Source organism: Maylandia zebra, linkage group LG13, assembly GCF_041146795.1.
Source record: "Maylandia zebra isolate NMK-2024a linkage group LG13, Mzebra_GT3a, whole genome shotgun sequence".
In the NCBI taxonomy this organism is placed as follows: Eukaryota; Metazoa; Chordata; class Actinopteri; order Cichliformes; family Cichlidae; genus Maylandia; species Maylandia zebra.
This window is the reverse complement of record NC_135179.1, coordinates 11,067,098-11,082,975: the sequence shown is the minus strand read 5'-3', so window position 1 is coordinate 11,082,975 and position 15,878 is coordinate 11,067,098. Positions and strand designations below refer to the sequence as shown.

Here is a 15,878-nt window from a genome sequence, read left to right as displayed (position 1 = left end):
ACATGTCTTACGGATCTTTATAAGAAAATGAAAAAAAGGGGAAAATTTGCTTTGGTTTTAGGTTATGCGGGCCAAACGACAGAACACCATTATGTGACCCTTCTCTAGAATTAAAGTGCGTTGGGTTATCTGTCACAGTTCACTTCTACTGCATGGCAATGAACCTGAGCCAATCAATGATTAGACCGGTCATGTTGATGAATACCAGAGAGGCATTCAGTTCAGTGGTATTAGGTTTAACTCTATCTGTCAGCCTATCTTTCACACTCTTCACCCTGATGCGCGGTTTAAATTAGTCATAATCATAACACTCTTAGGTCTACATTTTTTTTAAAGTTTTTATAAAGGTATGGAACATTTTTCCCCACTCTCCTATAGCCTCCCAGTGCTGTCTCACCCCAGTTCAATGTTTAGTGTATCTATGTGATGGTACTTTGACCTAGTTTATAAAATAGTACAAAAGAATTAGGAAAAGTATAATTAACTTTTCTGAAAATTGCTCCTCACTGATGTAACCAATAGTTTGCTCAAGTTTGATAAAACTTTACTAAAAATGATATTCTCCAGCTGTTTTAAGAAGAAATTATTATACTTTTAATACTGATTTTTGATACAGATGGATCATTGCTAAATAAATGTCTATTTGAAAGGACAATTTCAGTAAATACAGCAACAAAGGCAACAGTCCCAGTTTACTAAACCTTATGTATAGAACTGTGTGAGTGTATAAAGACATATGCATAAGCTTTAGTTTGATTGCACTGACACGTCCTCCTTTAAACATATGGGAAACCATGGGTTAATATCGCTGCATAAACACACATGTATATTCTCACATGTGTGTGCCTGACAAAATGAAAGGCGGCGAGTGGAGAAGGGTTCAGTACGGGCCAGACCTCTAGCCCTAATCAGGTTACATGATTAATGAGGGGGGGAAATGGGCTCATGTTGTATTAAGAAAATGTGTGTTTGAACCCAAAGCAGCGGGTATCAGCAGCCTAATGCATCAGCCATCGACTGGACACCTGAGATCCACGGTCTGCTGTGCTGTTAGCTCGGTCCCAGTGGAGAGCCGCTGCATTGATTCTCCTAAAACTCCCTCACTTTCCTCCTGTTTCTCTTTTTATCCTGTTCTTCTTCTATCATTTATGTCCTTCTTTGTCTTTCTTGGATTAAGTTCACACCTCCTTTGTTTTCATTTAATTATCACTTTTTTCCTTCTTCACTTTTTAGTCTCTGCTATTTCAGTTGCTTCATCTGTCTTCCTCTTCTTTCCTTACTGCCTTTCTCCACTTCACTAACAGCTTTACTAGGTTTGCACACACCGCACAATAGCATCAGTGTTTTCTGTGTCTGTTTTTTGCCTCTGAATGATTTAGGTTCATTTCTGGCATGGACCGATGACCAACACTCAGCCCTCGCAACCCAAACACTGAAGTCATTTAATCTGTGCGACTTGCTGCACCACAAGCTTGTCTGATATATTAGCTATGCTGCATGCCTCATCCAATAAGGATTAGGTCCACTCAGTAAGTGTGTGAAATACACCGTAAGGGCAAAAACAACAGGTCGACTTGAAAAAAAATATATACACTGAACAGTTTTGTATCAAAAAAAGATTTACTTTGAAACAGGGCAGCAGTTTTACCTCAGCAAATAGCAAAATTACATTTAGTCTGCTACTGGTTGGTGACAGTGGCCATTGTATTAATGCTGGAAGCCAATTAGACAGATTGATGGCGGTATCTTGCATTCTCTGGGGAGGTGAGTTGTTATGTGCACAGTAGCTGTAGCACATACACAGGAGCTGATGAGTGATTAGTCTGGATTTAAACACAAACACAGCTAAACCGTAGCTCTTCTCATTTTACCCTAAAACAATATTCAGCTTTCTGTCTTATCAACAGCTTCAACTGTGGCACACTAAATTGTAGAGTTACATTAATAATCAATCGAAAATATTATTATGCAGTTTTTCAGGCATGGCTGTATTTAAGTGGCTGCTGAGTTTATTAGAGAGTGGGAACGTGGCTGTGGTTAGGATATGGCTGAAGGGTCAAGAGGTCAACAGTAGCATAAAGTGTTGTTTTGGCAGCATGAGGTGTTTTCCCAAAGTGAAAAGTAATAATGTTTAGCAATATAAACAGTGGAGGAACATGGTCTGAAATCAGGATGCAAAGATGTTACGCTGACAAAGTCGACTTTTTTTCTCTTTGCGGTGTAATTTTCTCAGAGTTTACTCCCTGGGTCATTTTCTTGGTGAATATGCCATATTTATGAATAATCAAAGAACAGTCTGTTTGCTCTCCTCAACTGAACCATCAGATCCAATGAGAAAAGTTTACTCTGAAAAGTTCAGTTACTGAGTCTAACAAAGGAGAAGTATAACGCGTTCATTAAAACAAAATAACCCCGGGCTCAGAGAATCAAAGCAATAAAGCAAACTGGATAAATAAATACATGAATGAAATGAAGATCATGGAATCGAGTCAGAGAAATGTTGAGGAGACCGCAAGAAACCCTTGAGATATGGAAACAAACCTGCAATATATAGACAAACGATTAGCGTACCATGTCATCAGTAAAGATGATTCATTGTTGTAGCGTTGCATCCTGAAGTGCACACATGTGTGCGCACATGCACAGTATATGTAAACAAGCATACAAACACAAGAGCAGAGTACAAGCCCAAACGGTCCAAGCACACAGACACATGCAGACTCCCACTATGGATTCTGTGAAGACAGCAGGGAAAATATCTGTGTTTTGAAAGTATTACCAGTCATATTTTCATATTTCTTTCCCCCTGCTGTTATAATTTTCTTCCCTGTCAAACAAATCAAAACGCCAAGACCAAACGGAGGCTGAAGGAGCAGCTCAGATTTTCCACTGTCAGGTTCACAAATGCGTTTCTCTTACAAACAGGCTCTGTGCGAGGAGACATGACCTGTGTGTGTGTGTTTGTGGATCTGTGCGCTGTGTGTGTGTTAAGAGTGCCCTTGTGTTGATTTTCATGTCCGCGAAAACAGTACAGTTCATTCTGTTTAAACTGCATCTAAAACGCGTAAATATTACTCTTGCAAATAATCATCAAAGCATTATTTCGTAATTTAAAACTAATAATAATTTGATTTGGAAAGACAAATCACAAACACAACAAATTACACAATTTACCTATTTCAACATATACTCTTTCAATGTAATGACATTTATTAAGCTGTTATTAGCTATTGTCAACATGTCATCGATAATACTGAGTTTAAAAAGCTATGACTGATGCACAGTTTAATCCTGTGGGAGCCTTTGTATGATGTGGTAGAAATGTAGTTTAGACTTCATGACAAGTGATTGTGTCTGGGCCCCAGATGTTAAACCACTTCAATACCGAACCGGATCAGTTTTTATCCTGAAGTGCATTTTTCAGCCCGTTCGGTTACGTCAAGTAAATAATTTGAGTAAAATATTCAAGATACAGTTTATATAAATGTAAACAGAATGGAAAAAAGTGAGTTATCCTGTAAATTACAACAATTGTAATTCACGTTAATGCAAGCGAAACTAAATCTATACTGCATTCATGCCTCTCTCCACAGCGTGTAGAGTAAAAACTCTGGATGATGAAGCAACAGTGCATTTCATTTCCCAAACAGGATGGCCGGGGTGATCTGCTGCCTTCTGGTTACATTTCCCCTCAGAGCGTCATCCGTCATCGGAGGGTCAGGGGTCGGGAGATTCATCAAAACAGTTTGTGCAGTGTGAGGTACACAAAGGAGCCTCTCAGGATTAGAGATGGCTCGCTGTGTTTATGGCTGTCTACATTAGGGTCTATCCCGTCATCACCCTACCCGGCTTGGTGTGAAGTCATCATCCATTCTGATGGGTTGACATGAAAAACCATCATATACACAACTCTCTTATTGCATTCCCTGTTTCTGCTGCTCTGCAAATATGAGAGTAGGAAATATTGATCGAGATCAAAATGATAGTTTCCAATGCCTTCATGGAATTTAATAGATGGAGGTTCAACCTGTGGCAAAAAATTATAGAAGCCTAGTGCGCATTCCTAAAAAGATGAACTAAAAAAAAGTTATTATTCTACAAAGCTCATGCATATCTTTTAAACTCCCTGAAGCAACATTTTTCCTTCTGTTTATAAGACTTTAAGGCTCTTTCAACTCCTCTGTCATTGGAAAAAGTACCAAAAAAAAAAAGAAATTTACAGCTAAATATTTCTATTTGGGCTTTTCTGACATGATGAAATCGCCATAAACAAATGTTCAAATCCCACTTTAATACCATCAGCGGTTTAGGTTGTGTATTTCCTGTGGAATCAAAGGTAACGTGGCAGTGTTGCTCTTGTTTTCTTCTTTGGCCGAGATATGTAGTCACATGGCATTTATAAACACAGTACAACTGATGCCTATTATGTTTGACATGTGTTGATTGCTGGACAGCTAGCGTTGGAGAAGAACTCGCCGGAAGCATTTGAGTGTCCTATTTTTGCACATTATTTTATTTAACATGGTGTCTTTCTGAGTCTGTGCCAGAACGAGAGTTGCCAAAGCTATCTCCATGATAAATCTGGGACTTTGACACATATGCTGCCCAGCAGAGAAAAATCTTACATTGACAAAATGGAGTCCATATATCTCTCTGCCTAAAGAGCGTGCTGGCTCCATTAGCTGGTGTTTGGACACCTGCAGGGGCTCGGGACTCAACGAGGAGGGCTGTCAACGAGGGGCTTTGGTAAATCGAGAGATTATCCAAACAGTGGGACACTGGCTAATAAAAACAAGCCCCCCATTCACTGCATTAGTGCTGCATTAGCGCAGAGGGTATGGAGAATGGGGACCTGTGGGTCTGAGAGATGCACAGTCCAAAGCTGTTAAAGGGCTCTTCTGTAAATAATTAGTGATTTATTGCAGGTTGTATTTATTAGATTAGTGATTGGAGTGTTTCCTTGTTTGAAGGAAGTTCTGACATATATGTAGTTCTGACATATACATTTTTACTTTGTATTTAAATATTGGAAGGATGACATCATGCACTGTAGGTGAATTTAATAAACGCAAGATTAATTAATTTATTTAAGCAATTCTAAAATGGCTCATTAATAGTTAGAAAAGTGTAATGTGTATCTAGTACAATAAAGAACTTGCCAAATTAAATATTTACCACTTTTAAAAATGTCATTTATATCCCACAACATGGTTACAGAAGCTTGAAAAATATTTTTTTCAGACATGAAACCATTAGGATCGAGGTGCTTTAGATCATCATGTAATAAGAGGTGTAGTAAATATATATTATACAAATGCATGCGGTATTTTAAATAGTCACAAAATATTTCTATGTAGAATACAGAGGTGAAAGTGTAACTAGCTTGTTTAGTAGTCAGCAGAGTTTTCAGAGTGAGCATAACGTTCATCAGGAAGGCTTGAGAGTACAGTAAGCACAGTATATTCTCTGCAGCCGTACAGCAGCTTCACTCAGGGTGTGTACACCGGTCATGGGCATAAACTTCAGTTTCTGGCCATGACATTTATTAACTCCTACAAATACGACAGCTGGTGCTTTTTTCTCTCAAGGCACGGAAAATGAAATCATCTAATTTCCTTTGCATAACCTTAGTTTTTTGTGAAGTTTCTCAGGGTGAATTAACGGAAAAGTTTCAATGCATTAAATCATTTATTTACACAGTAAAATGCCCGTTTCCAGCAGTGACCAACACAGCGTAGGTGCTTTAACACACTGTAATCCATTTATACAGTCAGTTAATACATGGGCAAGGGGTTAAGGGTTTAATTTAAAGCAAATTAGATTGGTTAAAATAAATCAGCTTCATGTTTCTGACCATGTAGAGTTCTCACTTTCCTCATATTTAACTTTTATTTCTTTGGAGAACTTGTGCATAATATGAATTTTCTCTATAACACATACATAAATTATATCAATGTATTTGTTTATTTCAAGAATTGCAAATAATAACTTTGCATATATTGTATGAGAAGTTTTAATGCTAATAACTGTTAGCGAGACAGTGTAATGCCATTAGGGTATAATTGCTGGTCTCTGAGGTGGTAAGGACACTGCTGGCAATAACTCTCGCAGAGAGGGAATTTGCCTTTTATTAAAAACTGCTTTGGTGACTGGGAGTAAATTCATTTTCTGACTCTATTAGCACAGCAGATTGGGAATAAACTACTAAGGAGGAGCCACAAAATGCCTCAGGAAAATGTATTTGTGCATGCGAGTCTTGCTTTTTATCATAGCTCACAAATAAGTCTTCTCAGATTGACTGGTGTCATTTTCCTCAGCAGTGGCTTTCCTTTCACTGCAATGTGAAACCAGATAGCTTTTGTTTTGTGTTTTTTAAAGCTGAGATGATGACTGCAATATTTTCTTTTTCATTTTTATTTATTTAAACCAAATTCTAATCCTAATAAGGGAGGTTTTAAAAGAAAGCTTAGTAAAAGGAAGGCGTCACCAAATTTCCGTATATAACGGTGTGACCTTCGATGATCCTTTATTATACACACATACATATACAGTCATTTAAATTGAGGGAAGCAGACAGACCTCGGCTCATCTTCTCCATCCTCCCATCCTGCTTGGATTAACACAAAGCTCATTTCAGCTTCCGTCCAACCACTCATCTCCCACCACTTTAGTGAGTTCTCTCCATCCACCAGCCTGTTTTTCCTTCAACCCATAATAATCCTCCCAAAAGCCTCTCTGTGTCTGTTTCCCAAGTCTTAGAGCAGAAACACAATGGCAGCGCAGCAGGATGTACAGGCGAGCAGAGGAGATCAGTCAGTTTGATAAATGCGGACACATCTGCGGGAGATTTTCACTGTAGATAAAATGAACTCTTACTGTTTTAAGCTGTTTTTTCTTTTCTTCCACATTTCCTGCCGCTGTGTGTTAAATATGTATCTGAACCGAGTTATTTTTTTGATGGTGTTGGGAATCGGGGTTGTTTGAGAATTACTAAACCTCCAAAATATTAAGAGAGAAACACATAGACAGGCCACAGTCTTGTTTCAGTCTTCCAGGAAACTGTGTTAAAGGCACTAACAGTGACCAGAATCAGTGGCTTCTAATAACACGGATCTAGGAACTGAAACTTAGAGCACACTGCACTTCAACAACAGTTCCAGGTAGATGCCAACAAACTAAAAGCTAGACCTTTAACAAAACACTTCTTGCATTGAGATTGTTTTGTTATGGCTCTTGGAACTACTAAAGGTTACCCAGCCGTTTAACACAGACAACAGTCTACAATTCTTATCTCTAAAACATACGCCAGCTGCAAATGTGATATGGGAAAGAGGCATTACCATGCTTAATTTAACCTCATCAACGTGTCTGCTCTTTTTTTCCTCCCCCCCATCATTCCCTGTGACTGTACTGCGAAGGTGAATAATTTGTCAGTAATGCTGTGACAGTGGAGGTAGGAGCCTACTGGGGTTTAGGGACCAGACTGTGTGGTCCTATCGGGTTGCAGTATTGACCCGAAGTCTGACTTGTGAGATCAGAACGAGAACGAAATCCATAAAATGAAGGAAAAGCAGTCTCTGTGTGAGGGCAGAAATCTAAAAACATGAATCAATATATAAAAATCATCAGCTATATTTGAGTGAATACAAAACAACAACATGTTACCTAATCAATTAATAAGAAGCAATAATTTGTTATTTCTAAATCTGTGTGCAACATGAGTCTGTTGAAGAAAAACAAACACCTAACAATTCTCAGATTACAATTTTTTGGTACTAGCAATTATTCTATCATAAATACTTCTGCATTATATGAAATCGAGACCACTTCTAACAGTTTTAAATGCTCTTCTTACAAAGGGAAGCTGGCAATAAACAAGACAGTTGGGCATTAATATTCATCAGCCAAATGAAAAGCCACTGAATCAGATTAAAAGTTCATCATTGTCCTGAAGGGATACTTCTTCGGAAGTAAATACAAAATGTAGACATCCTCCATATCCAACTGATATTCCAATTGCAATAAATTCCTTTTGATATTTTTAGGGTGATATATATTCTTAGTGTAATGCCATCAAATAGGTTTTATTATTTAGCTGAAAACAGAACTTGTTTCCACAACTTCACATTTAGTTTCAGAAGAGTTGGTGTATGTCTGATAGATGTATAGCACTGTAGCCCGATGTCCTTTAGATTTTTTATAACTGCTGCAAGAATGTGGTGCAAAATAGGTGATCACACACAATGAAACACGTACACATAACTTCTAACCTATGTGCAAAATACCTAGCGTGACAGAATTCTGGTTTCGTCAAAGTGGTGATGGACTCGCTCTGTTTTTCTGTAGACACTTGCTATCATTTGTGAGATTCGAACTACACTCGTGCGAGGGACAGGTGACAGATTATATCTACTTGCTCCTTCCATTTCTTCAAATTCAGACTGTTTCTGATGTCTACTCGGGCAGGTTTTCCCCCTGCACTGGGTAAGCTCTTCTGGCTCATGTCAAAGTAGAGTTTCTGCAATATAATGTTTTACATTTTCGTTCGGAGACTTTAAATTGCCTCAAAAGGTTAAAAAAATTCAAAAAATGATTTCTACCTCACGTTTTTTTTTCTTCCTTTTTTGTGTTCAGGGGACAGGACTTTGTAAGGCGACTACTTTCCACATCGGGGGGCCAATCAGGAACAGATGGAAAAGGTGATGACCCCCCCCGGCATGCGAGAGCAACAGCGAAACTGCCACTCAAAATCCCAGCATGTGGACATGTGTGAGTGGAGATTTGTGTGTCAGAGGACGATGGGAGGTTGTGTTATGGCTCTGAGGGTGCTACAGCAAGAGGGGTCCCCATACGAGTGAGTGACACTCCTCTAACATCTGTTCCATGGAAAACACACGCTCTCTTCCTCACTCTCAGTTCTCCGCTAACGATCTCCTTGGCTCGGTCTCTGTTGTTTCACTGTGTCTCGTCTACACACACACACAGACACACACACACACAGAGTTAGATGATCTTTTCATTTTACAGTAAAGCCGAGAGGAATGGAGAAATTAGATTAGGGCAGAATAAGATACTCCATTTATGATGTGGCTCTTTGCAAGGTTCTCTGCATGGCTGACAGAGGAGGTTGCAGACGGCACTGATGCCTTCACCCTTTTCTTCTCCTTGCTCCCTCGCTGTTGTGTCCCCCCACCCCACCCACCTCCAGTTCCTTGCTTGGCGATCAGGTTTCTCTCCGTCCATCAGTGCAGAGGGAGAGGAGAAAAAAGGGGAGGAGGTGGGCTGTTCTGATCAATGGCAGGAAACCAGACGATGGGAAGGGAAGACGTGAAACAGATAGGCCCCATAACCTACCTACCTACCAGAATACCGCAATCACATCTCTCTCTCCATCTTTTTCTTGCTCCCTTCTGTGTTCCTATCTGTAATACACAAAAACGCACACCCACGTAGCCCTGTGGAAAAACAGCCAAGACACTACACATACAAACATGCATCTGACCACAAACATGCTGCAAAAAAAAAAGAAACACACAGCAGCACGTAGCTTTAGACTGATATGCCAACATACATACACACACACACACAACAGGGTGAACGGCTTATATTTACCTGTGCCTTATGGGAACATTACTAATAATATACACAATTTGAATATACTTTACTTCCAGCCGTATGCAAATCTCAAACATATTGCTTACTTTCTCCAGGGGCCCATAAATTCCCACACACGGGCATGTGAGAGGCACACAAACACACACACAAACCCCAGTGAAGATATGTGTAATCAGGACAGAGAGACGGAGTGGCTGTCTGGTTCGACTTTATTAATTTGTGGTATTTTTATTACCATTTATTGCCATCATTTTTATGGTGGACAACACCGCTGCTCACTCCTCGAGGCGCTCATTAGCTGAATAAGTATTTGACAGTTATTTAATTATGCAGTATTAGATCCTTACAGAGTTATGAAACCAACACTGATAATACAATGAGAATAATGGAGACTTTTATTATGTACCTATAATGCAACACTCATGCTACACATCTCACGGCTTCTTATGGCAAGGACTTAATGAAATTACATTTTAACAGATTTAATGTGAGATACAAGTTCAACTGTGATGCATTGAGTGAATTCCTGTATGTATACGTGAGTAAATGTATGTGTTTTTGATCTTTTTAGTGCAGACTGCTGAGCTTTCTTGCCACTACATCTAACTCTTAACTCCTGTCAAAACACAGAGCTTTAAATTGAATTAAGACCGCATGCTGCAGTCCCTGCTATGATCCCCCAACCGGCACTTTTAACACCATACACTTCTGCAGAACACACACACATATTGATTCAGACCTTTTACATGAATGTATACATAGGCATTGACACTAACACCAATATTAAATGTATACATATATTTGAATCAGTAATAACGAATGATTTTTGAGTGCTATATGTTGAGGCCAGATAAGCCTCAAAACTCGGTAACTGTAAAGACTTTATTTCAGTGTTCATAATCATGCTGATAGTTCTTGTCAGCTACAGTCCCAGGATTTTCAGTGCCCTTTTTAAGTGGTTAGTTAAATTGACCGGGACTCTCCCCCCTCCCAAAATATAGAAATAAAATAAAATTATTGAATAGTCTTGATCTTATTTTTTTTCAATTGACATATTTTGGTATGAAACCTTACCATATATCTAAAATACAAATTTTATTGCCATATTATCATCAATATATTCCAATGATTTTATATATGTATTCAAGAGAAAATCAAAGTATTAGTGTCAAATCAAAGTCGGGGTGCATTTTATTTTAATTACAGCTTAAATCATCTCACAGGCAACTAAAACCAATTCCTAATATGCAATAAGTAAAAGAATACCCCAAAAATGAAACGGCATACATATCAGGCAATAATTCACCACCACCCCCACTCAAAGCTCGTCTGTCTGCGTCTGTGTTTTGTCCACTGCAGTTTAGTTTATGTAACAAAAGTGCCGATGCTCTGTGTTTTATCCAAAGATTATACTCCAATTTGTTCTATGTGTTGGTGGCAGTTCAAGTTGCTCTATTAGAAATCATGCTAAAGCAATATTGTCTAAGTGAGATGGTCATTAATCATCAGGCTGACAAGAGCTCTGGACATTGTTGACGAGTAATGAGTGTGTTACTAACCTTTAATACATTTGGGCTGCTGTTAGTCAGCTGGATAATTAGTACACACTGACGATGGTACAAATGTATTTTGTGTGCCATCAATTCTGGTGATTATGTGTCATTACTGAATTGAGGGGTGGAATAAAAGGCAGGAGTTTTGTTTCAGTTTTACAGTGTAGACATTTGTTGGCTTCCACGTCTTCTGAGCAGATTTTGTACCAGCAGCTACTTTTCCCCCATTAATTTCCTGTTAAATTTAAACATTGCTTGTTTAAAGAAAACACTCACTGCAACATTTTACTTTTAAAATACTTTGGGAAAAAATAGTAACGTGAGAATACATTCTCACTCAACATTGTTTTATTACTCAGTACGTTATTTATGAAGGTTTGTATCAGCTACATAAATTTATGAATGAGCTGTTCTGGTCTGGCTCCCACAAATGAGACTTAAGTGGCGTGTGGGACATAACCTTTGCTTGGGGACCGTGCAGAAGGTTACTGCAGTGCGTGTGTGTGTATTTATGTGCACAGTGAGTATTGAGCAAAGGCCACTGCAATGCAACCCAACACCATCTCTTTGTCTGAGCCCCACAGGCTGCTAACCAGAGTGCCTCACTTTTTTCCACATTCAGCTCTTTAATAGTGTATACAATGTAAGTTTTAAATGGCCATAGCCTGGTAAAATTACATGAGCTTCATTTGCTTCTTTATGGTGGATAATTAAATAAAATCTAATTCGATTTTTATTCCTATCATTTAATTTAAATGTTTATATATTAATTTATCCGATGAGTTAATAGTAAATCTCGCTCAAAGTCAATTCAATGTTAATGCAAAGCAGAGCTTAAGGTGCTAAATATATTTTATCACTAACAATAAAATTCACAGGTTTAATGAGCTATACACAGTCCGTGAAAATAACAGGATATAAAGGTTAAGACCAGGAAACCTCTCACCTGTTTTGGTTTCTGCTCTGACATTTACAACGATTTTTAAACCACCTGTTGCTTGAGAGCAAAACAATAACAAAGTTATGAAATCAATAAATATAAATGGGGTGACGCACTGACACTGAAAGAATTGAAATACTGATAGTATGCCTTTTAATTTTCCCACACCGTAGCCAGGTTTGATTTACAATATTCGCCATAAAACATTGGTGTGCGCGGCCACTAGTGTGTATGCACATGTGTTTCTATCCCTTTAGAGACATGATAATTGTTTGTTGTGATATTGTAATGAAACCCTCAGGCCCTCTTAAGCTAATCAGCCTCTCTCTCTCTCTTTGCAGATAGATCAGTTGTCAAGGCCGTGGGCAGGACAGCGCGGTGAAGCACAGCGTCTGCCTTTTGGCCTTCGGCTTGCGTGGCACACATTCCCTGCCATTCTTGCCTAACACATCAGCATGCAGTCTGCTTATCAATCAGTCAGTCAGCTCCTTCATTCCAACCCCCAGCTGCTGTTTCTTGTCGCGCTGGAGGTGATGATACATGCGCAACATTTTAGGGCAATGCAGCTCAACTTTGCTGCCAACAGTTATACCGATGATATCTGAAGGGATTTAAAAAATGATGTGCATGTCGGTTGGAGTAAAAATTGCAACTTGGAATGTACATTAACTCTAGTTAACACTTTTTTAATATACACCTCTGTGTGGTATTTTGGTGTAAAGAAAAACCAAAACAATTATGAATCGAAGCAATAAATGATTATTTATTTTTTAATTCAAACAAACAGCTTCGGTTTTTCATGTTGTGACAGAAAAAAAGCCAGAAAATGGGTAAAAAAGTTGAACACAAATTATTAAATATTGACAATAAGAGTTACAGTGTTTCTAATATAACAAATTAAAAATTGAGTTTCACATTATATATTTGTTTGAAGGCCATTTTGATCTTTCTTTTCTTTCTTCCTATCAGTACCAGAGTATACAAAACAAATGGAATTTTCTTTTTTTTCCATTAAAAAAAAGAAAATTCCATGAAAAATGTCCATCCACCCATTCTCTTCCGCTTATCCTTATCAGGGTCTCGTTATAGGTTATAAGTTATACGCTGTTGTTCATATCTATGCACAAACTAACCTTTTGTTATTTTCAGAAAATGACTGCTTGTCCAGGATGCTGGAGGCATCCCTCGCAAATTTTACATATTTAGTACATTTGTTTTTGCTTCTGCATTTGTTTGCATGCAACAGTTTTTTATAGAGTATAATGGAGACATTCAGTTTTATATGTCTGCCACAGACTACGTGCCTGATCTTGAACAGACAAACAAAAATGAAACTGTGACAACACAACGACAATAAGAGATAAAACTCTTAAAACACCTTTTACATGTTTAATGCAATCAGAGTATATAAATGTACATATGTAAATAATATACTAGAATGAACATGAAGTCTGGCTTCCTGAAATGCATTATTGTTGTGTTAAAATTACACCTGTTGAGAACAGTTCGGAGATATATGGATTTAGCCAATGCCTTACTTACAAAACAGATGACTCTCCTGAGAATGAAGGGAAACCAAAACAAAAACAACACTGGTGTAAATTAACTCTCTGAGAGGATCTAGGTCTAAAGCATGCAGTGTAGCTCGGATTGTGTGTACTACTCATTTGTCTGGTGATCATGCACATGACTCACTCCAGCATATACCTGTATTACTATCCAACAGTGGACAATGGGGTTGGTACACATTCACCAACAATGGTGTGCTGAAAAAATCTTGTTCATTTGTATCTACAAGAGAAGTATCAGCACACGTGAGAGTTGACTATATTACTCAGCAGTGCTTCTATGGGTTGGATCACGGAGAATAATGACCAACTCAAAAACACGTTTTCACACATCCACATTGTTTGAATGGAGGCTACTTAATATTGCTCTTCAATCAGTTACACCATTTAAAAAATGTTAAAGCCTCATCACTAGTTTATGATGTAGCTAGCTTAAAATTCACATTTGCATAAACCAATGAGTCTTTAAAATATATTTTACAAATAGGAGAAAAGAGAAAAAGAGATGAAAAGCAAGCTTTTTATCTTCAAGCAACAGCTAAAATACAGTCATGAGACTTCTATTAAGCAGCATGTTCACAGGAACAGGTGGATATTGCACTTGTGTCTTTAGTTTATGTGTGTGTTAATGCATTATGATGGAAAACCTTTAACATTTGATCTTCATGGAATGGCAGAGGGGCCTTGTTGACTACCACCGTGATCAACTGGATGAATGGATGTTAACTCAATTGAACAGAACAAAGCCTAACCAATCAGTGAACACTAATCCTGAGCTAATGTTCTGCTGCCATGCTGGCTACAGTAGCACTCAATACTGACACTGCTTTTATATTATTGTTATTGATTAATTAATTGTGAAATATCATAATTTAGCACTGATTTGACATCAACTAAGGGGAAATATTGCAGTGGTTGTCTTTTTTCTGATTCTGTTGAGTGAGGTTTTCTGATCAGTCTAGCTTATTACTGTGCAGAACTATATAGCCTTTTCTGCAGAGTTATTGTTTAATTTTGTGTGAATTTAGAACTTTAAAATTATATGACCTTGCCAGCAGTAATAAGTGTTCACCACTTGTCCTTGATATCAAGCTGATGTGTCATAATAAATGTCTCAATATTTTATACATTTTGTCTGCTTCCTGAATACAAGCCTGGTCATGTAATACTCCAAACCGAGACAATGGTAATGGCAATATGGGCACCGGTGAAAGGAAATGTTTTGAGTTGAATGATCCAGACTCAGAAAAGATATGTGCATTAGCACTGAAGATCATATATAGGCTGGGGTTAGTAGATAGAGTATTTTACTGTAAATACTACTAATTTAAACTTTGTTGATTGGTACATATGTTATACCAACATTCAGCTCAAAATAAATGAATTTTATTGGAAATGGACCAATTTTTTTAAGTCTAATTACAGCTGCAACCATATGGATCACCATAGGCTTTAACATTTGAGTGTGTGAGTGTGTGAATGTGTGTGTGAATGGGTGGATGACTGGATATGTAAAGTGCTTTGGGGTCCTTAGGGACTAGTAAAGCGCTATATAAATACAGGCCATTTACCATTACCATTTATATGGACAAAATTACTTGGTCACACCTTTGAATTATCTAGGTGTTTTCAGTTCAATTCCATTGCCACATTTGCATAAAGTAAAAGCCACACAGTCTGCTTTAACAAACATTTGTAAAAGAATGGATGATACTCAAAAAGGATGCCACTGGTACACCAACTACGTTTGTATAATCTTTTCCCTTCTAGATATTTCATGATGAACTGTAAGTGGTATTATTGGAAAGTGGAAGCATTTAGGAACCACAGGAACTCACAAAGTGACAGACCATGTGATGTTTTACAGTGTGGGACTTCGTGACATGGGTTTCCATGGTAGAGCAGTTCTTGTAGATGTCATGTGTAGGTTGCCCTGTGCTTTTGTTCACAAACTCTGTTTTTTTGTTGTTGTTTTTTTTACAAAATTTAACCAGATTAAACTTTGACGCCTTTGATGACTGTTTACAATATTTTCTTACATATATTAGAAAAATAAATATTTATTTCATTAAACATGAGCCTGCTGTTGTTGGCTGAAGGTTTAAAACTTCCCTTTATAATTAAATAAAAATTTTTAGACACTATTTTGGAGGTAAAAGCAAACATTTTACCACCCATGTTGAAGATGAACTCGTACACTCT

The 15,878-nt window shown here is 37.9% G+C and overlaps 1 long non-coding RNA gene across 2 annotated transcripts in view; it reads left to right on the top strand.

Moving 5' to 3' along the window:
* LOC143421689 (uncharacterized) overlaps nt 1-15,300 on the top strand; it is a 46,333-nt gene extending 31,033 nt beyond the window's left edge. Inside the window, exons 3-4 of one of the 2 annotated variants that reach the window (XR_013101252.1) lie at nt 8,635-8,699; nt 12,450-15,300. This is a non-coding gene — a long non-coding RNA (uncharacterized LOC143421689). Of the gene's footprint in view, nt 1-8,634; nt 8,855-12,449 lie in introns of both variants that reach the window. The other variant, XR_013101251.1, reaches the window with a different exon arrangement.
* Nucleotides 15,301-15,878: the final 578 nt, after the last annotated feature.